The sequence below is a fragment of the Mastigoproctus giganteus genome, chromosome 9 (genome assembly GCF_048544385.1).
Source record: "Mastigoproctus giganteus isolate SK-2022 chromosome 9, ASM4854438v1, whole genome shotgun sequence".
NCBI classification, from domain to species: domain Eukaryota; kingdom Metazoa; phylum Arthropoda; class Arachnida; order Uropygi; family Thelyphonidae; genus Mastigoproctus; species Mastigoproctus giganteus.
In genome coordinates this window covers 73,126,646-73,140,568 of record NC_143583.1, presented here as the reverse complement: position 1 = coordinate 73,140,568, position 13,923 = coordinate 73,126,646, and the positions used below count along the sequence as shown (strand labels likewise).

At 38.4% G+C, this 13,923-nt stretch overlaps 1 protein-coding gene across 4 annotated transcripts in view; it reads right to left on the bottom strand.

Moving 5' to 3' along the window:
• Positions 1 to 13,923, bottom strand: part of LOC150080448 (kielin/chordin-like protein) — a 1,054,752-nt gene that overhangs the window by 310,922 nt on the left and 729,907 nt on the right. The gene's annotated exons all lie outside the window — the stretch shown is intronic.

Sequence of the window (13,923 nt, the reverse complement as noted above, 5' to 3'; positions counted from 1 at the left end):
GGCTGTGTTAGGGTAACTAAGAGTACGAATAAGTAAAGGTGACTACAGAGGTCTCAGTTTTTAAATATTGTACAGTGGGATCAACTGATAATATTACCAAAGTTGAATTCATTCTAAATGGGACGCCTTCAGAAACTTAATTTTGGAGGCTACTAAGCTTTTTATTCCAACTAAGAAATACTGTTCTAGGTTTAGGCCTAAATGGATGTCAGATGAATTAATGAGGCTCGTGGCAGTGATGAAGAATGAAGAATGAATGGGATGCATATAAAATATCAGGTGACACAGAAGCCTATGGCAGATATAAACTAGCCTGTAATCAAGTCACAAAGGAGGTCAGGCAAGCAAAGGCAGATTATGAGAAATCTTTGGCAAAGGATGCAAAGAAAAATAGCAAACAGTACTTTTGTTATGTAAACTCTAGAAGGAAAGGGATGAATCAGATTCAACCACTTATTGGGTTGACTATTGATGATCATGCTCAGGTATCTGATAAACTGAATGAGTATTTTGCATCTGCATTCACACATGAGGAGTCATTGGATGAGGGGGAGTGCCAGAAGTTTATCAAATGCTAACAGTGAGCTAAGTGATTTTGTAATAACTGAGAGCAAAGTGGAGGAGAAATTGTTGAAGTTAAACATAAAAAAGGCACCTGGGGTGGACATATTCTATCCAGTTATATTCAAGGAGGCAGCAAAGAAAGCAAGCAAATCCTTAGCCATAATTATGAAAGCTTCCTTGGACTCAGGGGAGGTCGCCATGGACTGGAGGTGTGCAAATGTTTCACTAATTCGCAAAGGGAGTTCAAAAGGTGACACAAGGAGCTACAGATCTGTTAGTGTAACTTGTGTTCCAGGGAAAATACTGGAATCACTGGTTAAAAAAGCATTGCAGGATCATCTAGACAAGACTGTAGTAATAGTTAATACACAGCATGGGTTTGTTAAAGGGAGGTCTTTTCTGACCAATTTGATTGGATACTATGATGTGGTCACAAAGGAACTAAATGCCAAAAATAATTTTGATATCCTATACAGTGAAACTTCTCCTAACGGACACCTCTCGTTAACGGACATTTTCAAATTCCCCAACTCACCTCTATTGGTTTTAACGTGTTTGCAGCTTCTGTCTAGCGGACATTCTCTGTAACGGACACGGACAGGCAATCTGCACTGTTTCGTTTAGATTAGCACTTAATTTGATCTCCCCATAACGGACTGCGGGAGAGCTCACGGCCCTTTTTCTAGGAACGTTTCTTCCACGTATTGCCTCAATCGTGTGTTTATTTTCTATTTCCGATTCTCTGAATTTTATCATGGTATGTGTGTGGGGGGGGGGGATATGGTCGGCCTTTCGTCTTTTCAGTTTCAGTTTTCAGTTTTGTTCAGTGTTGTGTGAAGTGCACAATGTCTTCTCGTAAAAATTTAACTTTAAAAGATAAAGTCGAACTCATTAATGCGTATGATCGGCAAAAAAATTGTGTTCGCAATCTCGCTGCAAAATTCAAAATCGGGAAGACGCAGGTAAGCGACATCCTAAAGAAAAAAAATGAACTGCTCAAATAATTTCGGAAACACGGAAATGATCAGGTTCAAAAATCATTCCCGAAAACTGTTGGACTTTAAACTGACAATGTTATGTATGAGTGGTTTTGTTGCAAACGTACTAAAAAAAATTCCCATTAATGGGCCTATTATTAGGGGAAAGGCTTTGGAGGTTGCGAAATCTATGGGAGTAAATGAGTTCAAAGCTTCTGTGGGATGGCTAGACAAGTTCAAAACTCGGCATAAAATTTCTTGGAAAACCGTAAGTGGTGAAGGTGGATCTGTTGATACTGGGATTGTAACAGAGTGGACCGTCAAATTGGAAGATTTATGTTGTGATTTTGAAGCTAAGGATATTTACAACTGTGACGAAACAGGGTTGTTTTTTAAAGCTCTTCCCGAAAAAACAATGAGTCTAAAAAATGAAAGGTGCCAGGGCGGAAAAATTTCTAAGGAACGCTTGACTGTACTATTGTGTACATATATGCTGGGAGACTTTGAACAACCTCTTGTTGTTCAAAGGAAAACAACAAAATGCTCGTTGTTTCAAGGGCATAAAGTTGAATCTTTTGAATGTTGACTGGAAGTCTAATAAAAAAGCGTGGACGACACGAGATATCATGAGCGAATGAATAAGTCACTTTAACCAAAACATGATTCGTCAAAACAGAAAAATTATTCTTTTCATGGATAATGCTGCATCTCACCTGCACATTGAATTGTCCAACATTCAAATCGTTTTTCTGCCACCAAACACATCTGCAGAGTGTCAGCCCTTGGATCAAGGGATAATAAAAAAATTTAAACTTCACTACAGAAAACGTGTTTTAAGACATCTTACTGCAAACATGAACGATGTAACATGTGCAAGTGAACTTACAAAGAAAATCAGCATCCTAGATGTGATTCAATGGATTTCCTCTTCAGTAAATGCAATTAGAAAACAAACTGTCGTGAACTGTTTTGTGAAGTCTGGCTTCTCAAATGCAAAAATTGAAGTTGTGAACAGCAATGTGGAGCACCAAGAAGAACAAGAACTTCAACATCTATTGATAATGTACGATACTTCAGTTACAAGTGACCCTGGCTACAAAGATATAGACTCGATCCTCACTACAGAAGATGGTGCTCTAGATATCAACGACATTATCATCGATATTTTTCAAGAAGTTCCGCATTAGCATTAGCATTAGCAGAGGCATTTGATGCAAGAAAGCAAGCTTATGCAGTATCAGCCAAAAAAAAAAAAAAAAGTAACATAAATAAATAAAAATAACCACTTCCACTTCACCCCTCTGTTCGTTCGAAATACCTGTCCAGTTGAGCCTTAAACTTATTTAGGCTATCAACTTCCATGACAAGGGATGGAAGTCTGTTCCACCTACCAACCACCCGCTGGCTAAAGGCAAATTTCCGCACATCTATCCTACATCTGTCTTTCCTCAATTTGAATTTATGCCCTCTCCGGTGATTATTCTGAGCAAGAGGAAGAATCCCATCAGCATTGAGCATGCTCAAACCATTCCAGGCTTTGTACACCTCTATCAGATCACCTCGCTGGTGCCTAGTTTCCAGACACTGTAATTCGCAAAACTTAAGCCTTTCTTCGTAAGAGCACCCCTTTGTCCCATTCACCAATCTTGTTGCCCTTCTCTGTACGCGTTCCAGCAGCTCTACATCCTTCTTGAAATGAGGCCTCCAGGTCTGTATACAGAACTCTAGGTGTGGCCTGACCATTGCCTTATGCAAGGGAATTATCACCTCCTTATCCCTGCTAGAAAAATTCCTATATATCATTGAGAATACACCTTGAGCTACTCTTGCAGCCCATCTGCACTGTCAGAGAATTTCATATCTGCTTGCACAACCACCCCCAGGTCCCTTTCATTCTCTACCAATGTCAGTGTAGTACCACAGAGTTGATACGTTGCTCTGGGGTTGCTGTTTCCCATATGTAGTCCTTTACATTTGTCAATGTTAAACTTCATTTGCCACCTCGAAGCCCATCTGCTCAACCTTTCCAAATCCTGTTGCAGCAGCATAGTGTCAGTAGTGTCCTTGACAACCCTGCCAACCTTCGTATCGTCTGCAAACTTGGACATTAAGCCTGATATACCATCATCAATATCATTTATAAATACAGAAAACAATAAAGGCCCCAATACTGAACCCTGAGGGACTCCACTAATAACATTAGTCCACGATGAGCAGTGTCCATTGATTACCACTCTCTGTCTTCTCCCCCTCAACCACCCCTTTATCCATAGCAGCAATTTGCCTCCAATGCCACACTGCTCCAATTTGTGCAGCAGTCTTACATGTGCAACAGTATCAAAAGCCTTTCTAAGATCCAAGTATATAATATCAAAGTTATTCCCTGCATCCAGTTCTTTTGTGACTGCATCATAGTATCCAATCAAATTGGTCAGGCAAGACTTCCCCTTAACAAAACCATGCTGTGTCCTAGCTATAACTGAAGTCTTGTCTAGATGATCCTGCAGTGCTTCTTTAACCAGTGCCTCCATTAATTTTCCAGGAACAGAAGTTAAACTCACAGGTCTATAATTACTTGTGTCAGCCTTTGATCCCCCTTTGTGAACTGGGGTCACATTTGCACATCTCCAGTCCATGGGTACCTCCCCTGAGTCCAAGGAAGCTCTCATAATTATGCCTAAGGGTTTGCTTACTTCCTTTGCTGCCTCCTTTAATATAATTGGATAGATCCCATCCACCCCAGGTGCCTTTCTTGTGTTTATCTTAAACAATTTCTCCTCCACTTTACTCTCAGTTTTTACAAGATTCTCTAGCTTACTGCTAGAGTTGAATACACCTCTGGAATTCCCCTCGCTGAATAACTTCTCATGTGTGAATGTTGATGCAAAATATTCATTTAGTTTGTTAGCTACCTGAGCAGGGTCATCAACAGTTGACCCATCGTTGACCCATCAAGTGGACCAATCTGATTCATCCCCTTCCTTCTAGAGTTTACATAAGTAAAGAACTCTTTGCTGTTTTTCTTCGCATCCCTTGCCAAGGATCTCTCGTAATCTGCCTTCGCCTGCCTAACCTCATTTTTGTAACTTGGTTACAGATCAACTTGTATCTATCATAGGCTTCTGTGTTTCTGTGTCACGTGTTAATTTGTATGTATTCTATGCATTTTTCTTCTCTGCCATATGCCTCATTAGTTCATCTGACATCCATTTAGGCCTAAACCTTGAACAATATTTCTTAGTTGGTATGTAAAGCCTAGTAGCTTCCAAGATAAGTTCTTTGAATGCTTCCCATTTTGAATTTGCTGTTGGCAATATCATCAGTTGATCCCACTGTATAGAATTTAAATACTGTCTCAGTCCATTGAAGTCGCCTTTACGAAAGCAATACCCCTTCCCTTTACCCCTAATGGTAGTTACCTCTTTGAGTAACTCCCACTTCAGCACACTGTGATCACTGCCACCTAGTGGTTCATTTATCTGCAGATTCTTAATGCATGAAGAATCACTACTGATAATCAAATCAAGAGTATTACTCCCTCTAGTTGCCTCCCGAACATGCTGATGTAGAAAACAATCATCCAATAAATCCACAAAAGCCTTGCTACTGTGTGAGTGACCAGCCCCCAAATTCCAGTCAATATCTGGGAAATTAAAATCCCCCATTATAAGACTCTCTGATTTACTGGCCCACTCTATTTCCCCGAACAGTTTCTTATTATAGTCATCAGAGTCATTAGGCCTATAGCACACTCCTACTCTCAATTTTGATCTCCCAATGCTTATGTCACACCAAACTGGCACGACACTGCACTGTCCAGCGATGTCGACTGGCTTCACTTCCTTGGATTTTATGTGTTTTTTAACTAATAGCATAACCCCTCCTCCCTTCCTATCCTGTCTATCCTTTCTGTAGACATTGTACTCCCCAAATTCCAGTTCTGCATTCCTTATATCTGTGTGACACCACGTCTCTGAAATCCCCACAATATCTGCCTTTGATGTTTTGAGCCAATACCTCAAATTCATCAAATTTATTTACTAAACTCCTAGCATTGGTGTACACGCAAGTATACATGCACCTGTTCTTTTTCTTAGCTACCCTAACACAACCCATGTGTTTACTTGTACCCCAATGATTCCCAGCAGTCTCTGAAATATCCTGCATCTTATTTTCCAGGCTGCGGCTCATTCCAATAGAAGCAGTGCAAGAATCACTTTCACCTCTGCCAGTGGCTACTGTTAATCTATTAGTCCTTGTATCCCCCCAATCTAGCAGTTTTCCGACCCACCTAACACTGCCTCGATAGCATCAGCAAACATTCTTGCACCCTTTCTATTTAAGTGTATCCCATCCCTGTAGAAGCAGTCTCTCCTGTTAACAAGTACAGACCAGGCTGAAAAAATTCTACCCCCTTGAGCCCTGCACAATCTTTCCAGGGCCGAATTGATCGACAGGGCTCGCATCATATACTCCCTCCTATCGTGTCTGGTCAGAATTGCAGACACTTTCAAATTGAATCCTAATTCACGGCTTTTTTTCATCAGTGACCTGTACTTGTTAAGTAATTCTGCCGGTCTCCTACTCTTAATATCATTAGTGCCAACGTGTACAACTATATCACCTTAATATCACTAGTTCTGACGTGTACTACAATATCACATTTTGAGCCCTTAAAAGATGATATCTGCTTTACAACATCATCAACTTTTGCCCCTGGCAGACATACCCTGGTCCTGTTCCACCTATCCTTTTTACAAAGCATGTTTCCCGTTTCCCTGACAATAGAGTTACCAACAACTACTAGTTCCTTTGGGACCAGCGCATTCTGCCTTGGGGGTTGCCGCTGTGTTGCGCGATGACTAAGTGCAAGCTCTGGCATTGGTGTGGGCAGCTGAGAGCTTGATGGGCCCCCCATTTGTAATCCTTCGAGGGCATCCACCCTGTCCTTCAAGCTCTCATATAGGCCCATAACAACGCTGAGTTGTCGCCTGATCTCCTTACACTCCTTGCATCGCACACATACAAAGACATCCCCCATGGCAGTATCACATCCCATACTTGACTGCTCCGCAAACATCAAGCAAATAGTGCATCTTAAAAAGCTGTGATTCAGAGGACAACTGCCCCCCTCAGTTCTCCCCTGGGCCACAGCATTCCCATTAGCTCGAGCCTTTTGCTTTGCTGCTCTGGTTTGAGTCATGATTTAGATTTACTTTCAATAAAATTTCAATTTCTGTACAAAATTAAATCCTAAACTTGTATCCAAACACAGTTATAACGCTTTATTTATGTTTCAGTAACGAGTGTTATCTACGATATATTTATGTTTCAGTAACGAGTGTTATCTACGAAATATTTACGTTTCAGTAACGAGTGTTATCTACAAAATATTTATGTTTCAGTAACGAGTGTTATCTACGAAATCCCTTTATATAACTTCCGTATCAAGTTATGCATTAATTATTTATTTTTACTAACTATTTATGTTACGTAACCTACGTGGTTATATGTATAGTTAAAAGTACAATTTAATTGCCAATGAAGTTCGACAAGATTAATAGATTTTACTGATTAATTTTCCCGTAACAATGGTGGATATTTACGAATGGTAAACACGTGTATTTAATACCCTTTCCGATACTAAGTAATACCTACAAAATCTCTATCTAAGTTACTTTAAACTTAAGTACCGTAATAGGAATATAAAGCTACTCTAGAAAATAAGTTAATATGTCAATTTAAACTAATAAAGCAGAAAATAAATCAGAAAAAAACTTCTCTGTTCTGAGAGCAGCAGAAAGGCACGTCCGCACCGGCAACCTCGTCCTCAGAACTTCATAAGGATGAAGAAATGGAAGGAGGTCATTCTGTCGAAGAACATATTAACGACGACCTGCCGATGAAAATAGAAGAAGCGCTCATACAAATCAATCGTTTAAAAATGTTTTTCGCCGCTGAAGAAGATACTGAAGGACTTTCGATGGTTTCTTCACTCCAAACAAATGTTGAATACAAATTTATCAGCCGGAAGAAGGTGCAGAAGAAAATAAGTGATTACCGTATGTATTTTTCTTAAGATAAAGTCATAATATGCATAGCACAATTGTATGTATATTATTTACAAAAATATTGTGCAAAATCTGTATATAATTTAATTTAATTTTACATTAAACATTTAACAATTTTTCTTTATCTCTTGTGTATGTAATTGTATATTATTTACAAAAATATTGTTCAAAATCTGTATATATTTTAATTTTAATTTTACATTAAACGTTTAACGATTTTTCTTTCTTTCTTTTTTTTTTTCTCTCCCAGACTTCTTGTTAGCGGACACTTCTCTCTAACGGACACATTTTCGTTCCCCATGGCTGTCCATTAAAGGGAAGTTTCACTGTACTTGGATTTCAGGAAAGCTTTTGATACTGTTTCACATGGAAGACTGCTGTACAAACTGGAGAGGTATGGCATTAAGAATAAGTTGTTACAATTGATAAAGGGATGGTTGAGTAGGAGACGACAGGAGTGGTAATCAATGGACGCTGCTCTTCATGGACAAATATTATTAGTGGAGTTCCCCGTGGTTCGGTGTTGGGACCATTGTTGTTTTGTATATTTATCAAAAGGTATATCAGATTTAATGTCCAAGTTTCCAGATGATACAAAGGTTGGCAGGGTTATTAACGACAGTAAACACAGTATGCTAATCCAACTGGATCTAGATAAGTTGGGAAAATGGACCGAGAAGTGGCAACTGAAATTTAATATTGACAAATGCAAAGTAGTGCATATGGGGAGCAATAATCGAAGAGAAATGTACCAACTGTGTGGTACTACACTCAGGGAAGTGGAAAGTGAAAAATACCTGGGGGTAATTGTGCAGTCAAATATGAAGTTCGGTGAGCAGTGGAGATGGGTTGCCAGGGCAGGTCGTGCTGTCTTTTCAGCGATGTATAGGAATTTTGTTAGCAGGGATAGGAAGTTGATTATCCTGTTATACAAAGCAATGGTCAGGCCACACCTGGAGTACTGTGTACAGGTCTGGAGGTCTCATTTTAGGAAGGATGTAGAGTTGCTAGAACGAGTACAAAGAAGGGTAACAAGATTGGTGAGGGGAACAAAGGGGTGCTCTTTCCAAGAAAGGCTTAAGTTCTTCAAATTGCAGCACCTGGAGTGTAGGCACCTGTGAGGTAATTTGATTGAGGTGTATAAGGCCTTGAATGGCTTGAGCAAGCTGAATGGGATTCTTCCTCTTGCTCAGACTAAGAACCTGTGGGGCATAGATTCAAATTGAGGAATGACAGTTGTAGAATAGATGTGTGGAAATTTGCCTTTAGCCAGTGGGTAGTTGATTGGTGGAACAAGCTTCAATGTTGTGGAAGCTAATAGCCTAAATAAATTTAAGGCTGAGCTGGACATGCATTTGGAACAAATGGAGGGGTGAAATGGGAAGTTTTTTTTTTTTTTTTTTTGCCTGATGCTGCATGAGCTTGCTTTCTTGCATCATATGCCTCTACTAATGCTAATGCTAATGCTAATGCTAAAATTGCTGCCAGCCATTAGACACCATTTCAACCTGCTAAGCAACTGCATCTTTCAGGACGACTGTGCACCTTGTCATCAGGCGAAAAGTGTAAGTAGGCACTTCTGTAGTTACTTTAACTTCATTTCTGCATTAGCGGTTCGACCGTAATGTGCTTATATTTGTTACAGGTGAAAAAATGGTTGGAAGAACAGTCCATTACAACACTTAGCTGGCCTGAATCCTATAGAGAACTGTTGGCATCATGTGAAATCTGCAGTTGGCAGAAAGAAACCAAAGAACCTTTGAGAACTTCAGGAAGCCATAATTTGTGTTTGGAACCACGAGCTATCAGTTGATTATCTTCAGAAATTGATCTTGTCAATGCTTCGATGGTGTGCTACTGTCATCAGGGCCAGAGGCAGTTCAACTAAATCTTAGTTTGCACCTGGGAACTTTTCATTTTGTTTTCCCTTTAAAATGATATACTGAAGCAAATTGAGGGCTTCTGATAACATTTCAGCCATAATTTTCGTGTTTACCAAAACTGTTGTATAAAGGTTGCAAATGTTCATTTTGGAATATTTTGAGAGCACTATTAAATATTACTTAGTTTTGCTTTAACTATTAATAAATATCTTTTGTTTATATTTCTATTTGTGATGCTAGTCGTTAATGTAACATACTATTGCAAAAAAGGGTTAGAAATGTGAAATTCCTAGGTGATACACTTTCTTTGAACACCAGTGTATACCACTCAGAGTGTTGCATGTTTATCTGGAAAGGTCCAATGGATGATGAACACAAGGTATCCGGATACTTTTTTGGAGGCTAGTGTAGTACAGGATATATTAAAAATTAAAAAATGTCACTATAGCTATTTATATATATATATATATGATCAAATTAATCCAAAAATTAAATAGAGAAATAAAAATTACTGAAATATATAATAAAATAAATAAGAAAAAAATAATAGAAAAGCTGACATCAGTGGCAGCAGAAAAGCACAATCCACTACATGTTGTTTATAATAAGCTAAATTAAAATAGGATATTGCCAGTAGTATGGCTAATTTATTTCTATACATGTTCAGTTTAACTATTGTTTTGTCAGTGGTGTGGTTTGGCCATGCGAGTACTAGGCTTTCTGTTTTATTATTTTTCACTGCATAAGGACCACTGCTATACAAATCTATTGCATCAGCAGTTTGATCTTAGTATCATTCCGTTGTTGCATGGATTTGTTTAGCGTTCGAAATGCAGTGATTCCCTGACTATTATTGGCCTTGTGGTCCTCTGTCAAGATGGGGCATAATGGTCAGTCTATTTTATTTTATTTTATTAATTTTCAGTTTATTTGGTCATGTAATGTTGTTAGTTTATGTTTCCACCTTAGTGAAATTTCACATAATTTCTAAATTATTTTAGGAACGTTGCTTCAATACTACCCTTTTCTTCTTTATCCACCCCTTATATTTTTCTGTTATTGTTATTTTATTTGGTTTAATTCATTTTCACTCTACTGGTTTGCCATGCTACTGGCAATATCCTATTTTAATTTAGCTTACATATATATATATATATATATATATATATATATATATATAGGGTAATTCAGGAGGAATAGTAAATATTTTGGGAGGTTATAGTATTGATTATTCTGAGTAAAAAAAGTTCATATAAACATGTGTCCAATTCTCGATGGATACAGAGATACAGCTGTTTGAAAGTGGCACACACAAAGCCATTATGAGAGGTATTAAAGAATGATAAATGACTTATTGTTTGCATTTATTGACTTTTTTGAATGATACAAAACACAAATAATTGACAATTTTTTTACAGTTCACAATAAGTGTTCGAAAATCTCACTGCCAACTTCAATGCACTTTGCAACTCTTGTGGTAATATGACATGTTGTTCTTCTGAGGTCATCTTGGTAATTCTTTATGAAGACAGCAGTATCCAAAATGCGAGCAAGCAATTCTTCTCTTGTATTCATCTTTTCTTTGTATACTGCATTTTTCATTCATCCCCACAAAAAAATCTAATAGAGTGAGGTCTGTAGACCTTGGAGGCCAATGAAAGGAACCACTGTGGATGATCCATCATTCAGGGAAAGTTCGATTTAGATATTGTATCACCATCATCATCATCAGCCATTTTCAATCCACTGCAGGATGAAGGCCTCTCCAGCAACTTTCCAGTTCCTTCTGTTTTGAGCACTGGCCATCCATTTACTACTCGAAAACTCATGAATTTCATCTATCCATCTCCGCCTTTGTCTTCCAGGTTTTCTTCTAGCTCCTCTTGGGTACCATTCTGTTATTTTCTTAGTCCATCTGTCATCATGTCTTCGAGCTATGTGTCCTGCCCAAGACCATTTTATTTCTTTAGTTTTGATAAGAATATCCTTTACTTGAGTTTGCTGCCTAATCCATGTGTTTCTCTTCTTATCTAACAGTCTGATTCCCAATATGATTCGTTCCATTCTTCGCTGTGTAGTTCTCAGCTTCTCTTCCATTCTTTTGGTGAGTGCCCAAGTTTCACTTCCATAAGTCATGGTGGGGAGTATACATTGATTCATTATTTTACGTTTCAGACAAACTGAGATATTGCTCTTCAGTATGTGACTATATTTCCTGAATGCTATCCATCCAAAATTTATTCTTCTCTTGACTTCCAGCCATTTATCATTATTACAGCTAATAACTTGTCCCAGATAAGTATATGACTCCACATTTTCAATTACTGCTCCTTCAATCATTATTTCCCTTTCCGTGGCATACTTGTTCATCATTATTTTTGTTTTAGCCATATTCATCTTTAGTCCAAAATCCTTACTAACTGTGCATAACTGATTAAGATTTTCCTCTAATTCTTTGGGATCGTGGCTTATGACCACAACGTCATCTGCAAATCGTAAATGGTTTAGGTACTCTCCGTTCACATTGACTCCTTTCTGCGACCAGTCTAATCTTCTGAAAGCTTCCTCAAGGGCAGCAGTAAACAGCTTCGGAGATATTGTGTCTCCCTGTCGAACTCCTTTCTCGATTTTAAATTTGCTACTGTCTTTGTCTAGTCTAATAAAGGATGTAGCACTCTCATATATTTTCTTCAAAATCATAATATATGGAGTATCTATGCCTTGTCTTTCCAGTGCCCGAAACATTGCCTTATGCTGTATGGAGTCAAATGCCTTTTCATAATCCACAAATGCGAGGCATAATGGTGTTTTATATTCATTTGCTTTCTCCATTAGCTGTGATATTACGTGAAGTTGATCCATAGTTGAGAATCTTGTCCTAAAGCCAGCTTGCTCTTTCGGTTGATTCTCATCAAGTATTCTTTCTAATCTGTTAGTAATGACCCTTGTGAACAACTTGTACATATGGGATAACAAGCTAATTGGTCTATAATTTCCAATTTCTGATTTATCTCCTTTCTTATGCAGCAAAACTATGATTGCATTATTCCACTGCTTAGGCATCACACCTTTTCTAATGCACTTTGTGAAGAGCCTTGCCAGTTTTTGTGTTATGTCTCTTCCTCCCAAATTTAACAACTCTACAGTAACTTCATCTTCCCCCTGGGCTTTCCGATTCTTCATTTTCTTCAATGCATGTTCTACCTCATCAGGAAGAATATCGGGTATGTCGTATGTGTTGCTACTTTGCAATCCATCTTCCCCACTGCTGGTATCATTCCCTCGCTCCTTGTATAATTCTCTATAGTAGTCTTCTGCTATTTGAATTATGCCTTCTCTGCTGTTTATAAGTACACCATTGCTATTCTTCAGTTTCAGTATCATTTGTCTTTCTGTATTACTGCTCATGGCTGCTGATTTAAATCCTTTGTTTTCCCTTAATGCTTGTTCTACTTTTCTTGTGTTAAATCTTCTTATGTCCTCTCTGAGTCTCTTTCTAATGGCTTTGCATAACTCAGTATACTCAATTTTCTCCCTGTCAGTGTTTTTCTTGCTCTTCATTTGTCGTCTTTGGTTCATCATGACATTGTATCACCAGACGGGTATAATGTGCAGGAGCTCCATCTAGCTGAAAGTACACACCAATCCGTGTAGCCAAGGGAACATTCTTAGTTTGTTTTGCAGAAATTCTAGATAAATGGGCCCTGTAAGACAATTTTGTAACGCAATAGGCCCATTTAATTGATTGTCAATGATGCCGCACCACACGTTTACAGAGAAGCAATTCTGAAAATTTGTTTCTACAGTGGCATGTGGATTTTTGTCTGACTACCTATGAGACTTATGGGTGTTGTTGATACCGTCACGGGTGAAAGTAGCTTCACTGCTGAACAGTATTAATGGAATTAATCGCCGATTATCATTTACCCACCGACAAAATTCCAATCACTGGGCATTGTCTCCTGGTTGATGGTGTTGCACCCGCTGTATGCATCAATTAATACAATTGGCAATGAAAGTAAAGTGTTATACTTCAAAACAGGCAGGGCAGAGAATATAACACATTAAAGGATACTAGCCTTAACAGACTTGTCATTCTTGTCAACTTCTGCAATGGATACAAGCTGTGCTCACGTAACATTCGCCATACTCTTGTCTGTGGAACACTGATACACGTAGAAATTCTTTGTGTGCTAATAGTAAGACTACTTGCTAATAGTGCATTCACTGAAGAATGTGTTCTATTTCATCCACATTTTGTTCATTTGCACATTCAGAGAAAAATATGAGTGCTAGGAACCGTACCAGTCTCAAGCAGTTTGGTGTAAACACTAGTAAAAAAAAAAAAGATAAAGTGCAGCCATTATCAACCCACTGCAGGATGGAAGCCTCCTCAACAATTCATACTGAGGGAAATGGACCATAATC